The following is a 7,534-nucleotide window of genomic DNA, read 5'->3' as shown; positions in this document are numbered from 1 at the left end:
CTTGTTGTTTGGTTTAGTTGCATAGACAAAGGTTTCATCTCAAAACGTTGCTAAGAATCTACTCCACAAACCCCATATCTTTCTTCTTGGTAAGAGAGGTAAGTTGTGGTTCCAGAAGGATAGGATGGAATGACAGTCTGGTAAGGGAAGAGCAGGCACTGCTGGGGTGAACAAGGAGCCTAGCTGAAGAGTCTTTCTGTAAAGTGTGGTTTCTGGTGAGATCCCACAGAACTGCAGAAAGTGGCTAGAAAGGGAGGAAGGCCCTTAGTGATTGTCTGGAATTCTTGCTGCGCTGCTAGAGGAAGCTGAAAGGTTCCAACAACATTCATGACCCCCAGTTTCTGTGCCTTTCTATTCTGCCCCATAACCCACCAAAGCCAAAACACCGTTTAGATTGTTTGGTGCTTTAGGCCAAAACGAGACATTGATTAATGTGAAATTCTATTTTTCATTACAGATATGTTTAATTTATGTAGTAATATGTGGAGAGCTGCAATAACATGCGCCACCACAAGATGGCGCTGGCTTCCACTGCGCCCCACGAGGAAAGCTTTTTGCCATTACAAGATGGCACTGGCCTCCGCCACACCAGCCGACTTCCTTTCAGGAAGTTAACTGTGTGCGCATGTGCAAGAGTGTCTTCATGCCAGGTCTTTGCCCACTCCGGGCGTGCCTATGAGATCATGGGGAAGCGACCAATCAGGTGTGGATGCGTCGCGCTAGGGTGTATATAAGCCGCGGCATGCTTGCGCCCCGGGCCCTCTATTTAAGATACAATAAAAACGTTTTGCTGTAGAAGGATTTGTGTGTCCGCGCATGCGTTTCCTGCTGGCGGGACATTGGGCGCGTGACATCTGGTGCCGAAACCCGGGATAAAATGCCACACCATCGCCATCGCCGAGGAGGGGCCCTCCGTCCTCGGAGAGAATCCAAAGCTGCAGGACGCGGGTAAGCTCTGAAAGCTATGTTTGGTCTTGATCTTTTTCACTTCTCTCCCCCACTAGAAGATGCGGCGGAAGTTTTTGTTATCGTTTTAGCAGCCTTCATGCTTTCTCTTTTGGTGTTTGATTTTGTGGCTGCTGCTAGGCATCGTCACAGGTCGTGCCTAGAAGATGGGAGCCGCCCAACTGTAATAGCAGGACAGAGAGTGCTAGGGGAGTTACAAGACAGCATGTCAGAAACAGTGCGGGATAAAAGTTTAAAGAGCTCAAAGAGAAAAGGTAAACATAAGAAAAAAGACCCTCCCAAAGACCTCAGATCTGAGGGAGCGAGAGGTTGGGGAAAGACGCCCCGGGAGAGAAACAGAGAAAGGAGAAGAAAGTTTTGAAAAGGAGAAGCCTTTATCCGGTAAAGGAGTTAGAGGATTTAGAGCTTGATAGCTCAGAGACAGACGAGCTTAGCTCCTCTGAGGAAGAGGATTTAGAAGATGAGGCAGCTCGCTATGAAGAAGAAGGATACTACCCAGATGAACAATAAGCTAACAGCTAGGGTAAACAGAAGAAAGTGGGAGGTGGAAACCGTGCGGTTTCCCAGCCTATAAGCACCAGCACCCCTCCATCTTATATGGAGAGATTTCACTCAGATTCCTTCCTCACTAAAGAGGAACAGAAAAAGATTCAGCAGGCATTTCCGGTGTTTGAGGCTGCCGATGGAGACCGTGTTCACGCACCAGTAGAATATGTTCAAATTAAGGAACTTGCCGAGTCGGTCCGTAACTACAGAGTTAGTGTCAATTTTACTATTGCTCAAGTCGAGAGGCTTGCCACTCTGGCCATGACTCCAGGAGACTGGCAGACAACAGTGAAGGCTGCACTCCCTAATATGGGACAATATATGGAATGGAAAGCCTTGTGGTATGACACCTCTCAGGCACAGGCCAAAATCAGTGCCATTGCTGAAGGCGATCAGAGAGATTGGACACTTGATCTGCTAACAGGACAAGGGCAGTATGCCAATAATCAAACAAACTATAACTGGGGAGCATACGCTCAAATCTCCACTGCCACCGTTAAGGCGTGGAAGGCACTTTCCAAGAAGGGAGAGTCTGGGGGACACTTAACAAGAATTATACAAGGCACCCAGGAGCCATTCTCAAACTTTGTGGCTAGGATGACAGAGGCAGCAGGCAGGATCTTTGGAGACCCTGAACAGGCAATGCCTTTAGTGGAACAGTTGGTCTATGAGCAAGCCACACAGGAATGCAGAGCAGCTATTACCCCCTGGAAGAGCAATGGATTACAGGACTGGCTGAGAATTTGCCGAGAACTTGGAGGCCCGCTTACGAATGCCGGCCTCGCGGCTGCTATCCTACAGGGCCAAAAGTGCTCAGGTACAGGTGATCGCAGGGTCTGCTATAACCATGGCAAACCAGGACATCTGAAAAAGGAGTGTCAGGCCCTCACAAAGAAGAAAGAACCAGGACTATGTACTAAGTGTGGGAAAGGCTATCATTGGGCTAGTGACTGTCGCTCAGTTAAAGATATCAGAGGCAGGCTTATTCAGCCCGGGTCTCCGCAGGCAGAAGGGGGTGAAAACACTCCAAAAAATGGGTATCTGGGCCCCAAGTCTCAGGGCCCCAAAACATATGGGATTCCAGCTCACAACAAACGGACACAACGGTTCACAGAGCTACAAAAGGCTCAGCAGGAGTGGACCTCCGTTCCACCACCCAGTTCATATTAATGCCACTGATGGGTGTGCAACCTGTCCCCACTGACTACAAAGGCCCCTTACCCATGGGAAGTGTCGGCCTTATTTTGGGTCGATCCTCCTTAACCTTAAAGGGACTTATTTTTCACCCTGGAATAATAGATCAAGATTACACGGGAGAACTTCAAGTTCTCTGCTCTTGCCCTCAAGGCATTTTTTCCATCTCCTCAGGTGACAGGATTGCTCAGTTGATTATCCTTCCAAGCTTACATGATCATTTTCCTTCTTCCAGGGTCCCTAGAGGCACCGCGAAGTTTGGCTCTTCCGGGACTGATTCTGCTTATTTAATGATGGACCTTAATTCCAGACCCTCTTTAGAGTTGAATATAGAAGGGAAAACTTTTACAGGAATTCTAGATACAGGGGCTGATAAGAGCATTATCTCCTCTAGTTGGTGGCCTAAGGCATGGCCTGTCATTCAATCATCCCATTCCTTACAAAGACTAGGGTATGAGGCCAGCCCCACTATCGGCTCACGCTTCTTGATCTGGCATGCTCCAGAAGGCCAATCAGGAAGGTTCATTCCTTATGTCCTTCCTCTTCCTGTTAACCTTTGGGGGAGGGATGTCTTACAGGGTCTAGGACTGACATTGACCAACGAGTACTCTCGACAAGCTGTCGAGATTATGAAGAGAATGGTTTACGAGGAAGGGAAGGGATTAGGAAAAAAAGAACAAGGAAAAGTAGAACCAATCCCACAAGAAGGTAATATAGGAAGGCAGGGCCTGGGTTTTTCCTAGGTGCCATTGAGGGTTCTATGCCCATACCCTGGCTCACAAAGGAGGCTAAATGGGTTCCTCAATGGCCTCTATCCTCTGAAAAATTGGAAGCTGCCACTAAATTGGTTAATGAACAATTACAGCTTGGTCATTTTGAACCGTCCATTTCACCATGGAATACTCCTATTTTTGTGATAAAGAAAAAATCAGGAAAATGGAGACTTCTCCGTGATTTGAAAGCCATTAATGCACAGATGTGTCTATTTGGCTCTATCCAACGAGGCTTACCCTTACTCTCCACCTTACCTAAGCAATGGAAGATAATAATTATAGATATTAAGGATTGTTTCTTTTCCATCCCCTTGTGTCCACAAGATAGACAGAGGTTTGCATTTACTATACCAGCTGTTAATCATCTTGAACCTGATAAGAGATTTCAGTGGAAGGTCCTGCCTTAAGGCATGGCCAATAGCCCCACTATGTGTCAACTATATGTGCAACTAGCCCTTGAACCTATAAGGAAGCGATTTCCATCTTTGCTTCTGGTTCATTACATGGATGATATTCTAAAGTGTGATAGAGATTTAACAACCTTACAGACCTCATATCCCTTCTTAACCAAAACATTGGGACAATGGGGACTACAAGTCACTACAGAAAAAGTTCAAATTGCAGAAATTGGCTTATTTCTGGGATCGGTCATTTATTCTGAAAAAATATTTCTTCAGAAATTAGTGATTCGCAGAGATCATTTACATACCTTAAATGATTTCCAAAAATTATTGGGAGATATAAATTGGCTGAGACCATTTTTAAAGATTTCCTATGCTGAGTTGAAACCGTTATTTGATATTTTGGAAGGGGACTCTCATATCTCCTCTCCGAGAGCATTGATGCCAGCCGCAAACCAGGCCTTACAAGTTGTAGAAAGTGCCTTACAGGATGCTCAATTACAGCGCATTGATGAAACCAAGCCTTTTGATTTGTGTGATTTCAAAACTATGCAATTACCAACAGCTGTCTTGTGGCAGGATGGGCCTTTATTATGGATCCATCCCAATGCATCTCCTGCTAAGATTATTGACTGGTATCCCGATGCGGTTGCTCAGCTTGCACTCCGCGTGTTGAAGGCAGCTATTACTCATTTTGGGAATGAACCCAAAATTTTGATAGTACCATATACAGCCATTCAGGTTCAAACATTAGCTGCTACCTCAAATGCTTGGGCAGTGTTAGTTACTTACTTTACTGGACAGATTGATAATCATTATCCAAAACACCCGATCCTACAATTTGCTTTAAGCCAAGCCATTGTGTTCCCACACATAATGTCTCAGAAACCACTTGTTGATGGGGTTGTAGTGTATACAGATGGGTCAAAAACTGGTGTAGGTACTTATGTGGTCAATAATAAGGTAGTATCTAAGCAGTATAATGAAACCTCACCTCAAGTTGTGGACTGTTTAGTGGTGCTAGAGGTCCTCGAGACCTTCCCAGGCCCACTTAACATTGTGTCAGATTCCTCCTATGTGGTTAATGCAGTTAAGGTCCTTGAGGTGGCTGGATTAATCAGGCCTTCCAGCAAACTCGCTCAACTTTTTCAGCAAATTCAATCTACCCTTCTCGGCAGGAGATCTCCTGTATTTATAACACATATTAGAGCTCACTCGGGCCTTCCTGGTCCAATGTCCCGTGGAAATGACCCAGCAGACCAAGCTACAAGAGTGATTGCAGTTGCCTTGTCCCCCCAATTAGATGTAGCAAAAGAATTTCACAGACAATTTCATGTGATGGCTGAAAATTTACGCCACCGATTTGCTTTGACTAGAAAAGAAGCTAGGGAAATAGTTACCCAATGTCAAAATTGTTGTCAATTTCTGCCTGTACCCGATGTGGGAGTTAATCCACAAGGAATCCGACCGCTACAGGTCTGGCAAATGGATGTTACTCATATCCCTTCTTTTGGAAGACTTCAGTATCTGCATGTTTCTATTGATACATGCTTTGGCATCATGTTTGCTACACCTCTAACAGGAGAAAAGGCCTCGCATGCAATTCAACATTGCCTTGAGGCGTGGAGTGCTTGGGGTAAACCCAAACTCCTTAAGACAGACAATGGACCAGCTTATACTTCTCAAAAATTTCAACAATTCTGCCATCAGATGGATGTGACTCATCTGACTGATCTCCCGTATAATCCTAAGGGAAAGGACATTGTAGAACGTGCCCATCGCACTCTCAAATCCTATTTAATTAAACAAAAAGGGGGAGTCGAGGAGGCTCTACCCTCAGTACCAAGAGTAGCTGTTTCCATGGCACTCTTCACCCTTAATTTTTTAAATCTAGATGCCCAAGGCCATAGTGCGGCCCAACGCCACTATTCAGAGCCTGATAGACCAAAAGAGATGGTAAAATGGAAAGATGTTTTGACTGGTCGATGGAAAGGCCCGGATCCTATTTTAATAAGATCCAGGGGATCTGTTTGTGTTTTCCCGCAGGAAGAAGAAAACCCATTCTGACTACCGGAACGACTGACACGGAGAATTCTGACGCCTAGAAATGACTCCCGGATGGATCCCTCGGAAACTACCTCTAGCCCTCACACTGCCTATTTGGATTTGGATTCCTAGTACTTCAAAGAATGGGTGGGGGTGGCTCTGTTTGGTGCAGCCCTATGCTGTGGATTAGTGTTCATGCTATGGTTGGTTTGCAAACTCAGGTCTCACCAGAAACGTGACAAGGTCATTATCACTCAAACACGTGTGGCCATTGAACAAGGGGCCTCCCCTGGAATTTGGTTATCTATGCTCAGGAATTAGTCGGTATCTGAGTTCTCTGCTCTTATACCCCATGAATCTGTGGATACATTACACTGGGATGAGAGAGACTCAATGATTCTTTGATCAGCCCTTCTACATCGCTGAGGTTTCCTCATTACACGCGATAGGGTGATCATGATTTCGCCACTAACTCATTTTCTGGCTGTCCTCTTTTGTAGAGTTCGCCCTAGGTCGTTCAGCAGTTACTGTCACAACGCACTGCGGTATCCAGAGACGGGCAACTTTCCTCATGCACAGACCAATCTAAGACATGGGGCCCGGTGGCGATAGGGTTACCCTATCATGGATAAGGCTGTGACATACAGAAACGACCTAAGACAGGAGCCACAGCAGATGGATGTAACGGCAGCGACGTAGACCAGCCTCTTACTAGTAAAACAATAAGGGGGAGATGTGGAGAGCAGCAATAACATTCACCACCAGAAGATGGTGTTGGCTTCCACTGCGCCCCACGAGGAAAGCCGGGATAGCTTTTTGCCATTACCAGATGGCACTGGCCTCCGCCGCACCAGCCGACTTTCTTTCAGGAAGTTAACTGTGTGCGCATGTGCAAGAGTGTCTTTGTGCCAGGCGTTTGCCCACTCCGGGGCGTGCCTATGAGATCATGAGGAAGCGACCAATCAGGTGTGGATGCGCCACGCTAGGGTGTATATAAGCCGCGCCATGCTGGCGCCCCGGGCCCTCTCTTTAAGATACAATAAAAACGTTTTGCTGCAGAAGGATTCGTGTGTCCGCGCATGCGTTTCCTGCTGGCGGGACATTGGGCGTGCGACAGTAATATACCTAACTTATGAGAGTACTAAGAGCTAACATTTCTGAGTATTCACTATGGCTCAAATTGTCACCTCAAATCGCATGAGTGTCCCATTCACAATGACAGCCTCCTCATAGGGAATGTGGTCAGTCCTCTCGCTTACAGAGGAAGGGAGACTTGGGTAGCTAGTTGGGTGTCAACTTAATAGAAGCTAGAGTTATCTGAAAGGAGGGAAACTCAATTGAGAAAATGCCTCCATAACATCTGACTGTAAGGTATTTTCTCAATGACAGATATGGTAGGGCCCAGCCCATTGTGGCTGGGACCATCCCAGGGCTGGTGGTTCTTGGGAACTAAAAGGAAGCAGGCTTAGCAAGCCATGAGGAGCAAGTCAGTAAGCACCAACCCTCTGTGGCCTCTGCAGCAGCTTCTTCCTCCAGGTTCCTCCCCTGTTGAGTCCCTGTCCTGGCTTCCTTCAGTGATATTATGAGGTGAAATCCCTTTCCTCCCCA

General features: G+C 46.5%; 1 pseudogene; it reads left to right on the top strand.

Moving 5' to 3' along the window:
• The first annotated feature begins 877 nt into the window (after positions 1-877).
• On the top strand, positions 878-4,159 carry LOC134481317 (igE-binding protein-like; annotated as a pseudogene).
• Positions 4,160-7,534: the final 3,375 nt, after the last annotated feature.

The sequence above is a fragment of the Rattus norvegicus genome, chromosome 12, assembly GCF_036323735.1.
Source record: "Rattus norvegicus strain BN/NHsdMcwi chromosome 12, GRCr8, whole genome shotgun sequence".
Taxonomy (NCBI): Eukaryota; Metazoa; Chordata; class Mammalia; order Rodentia; family Muridae; genus Rattus; species Rattus norvegicus.
This window is presented reverse-complemented; position numbering and strand designations above follow the sequence as displayed.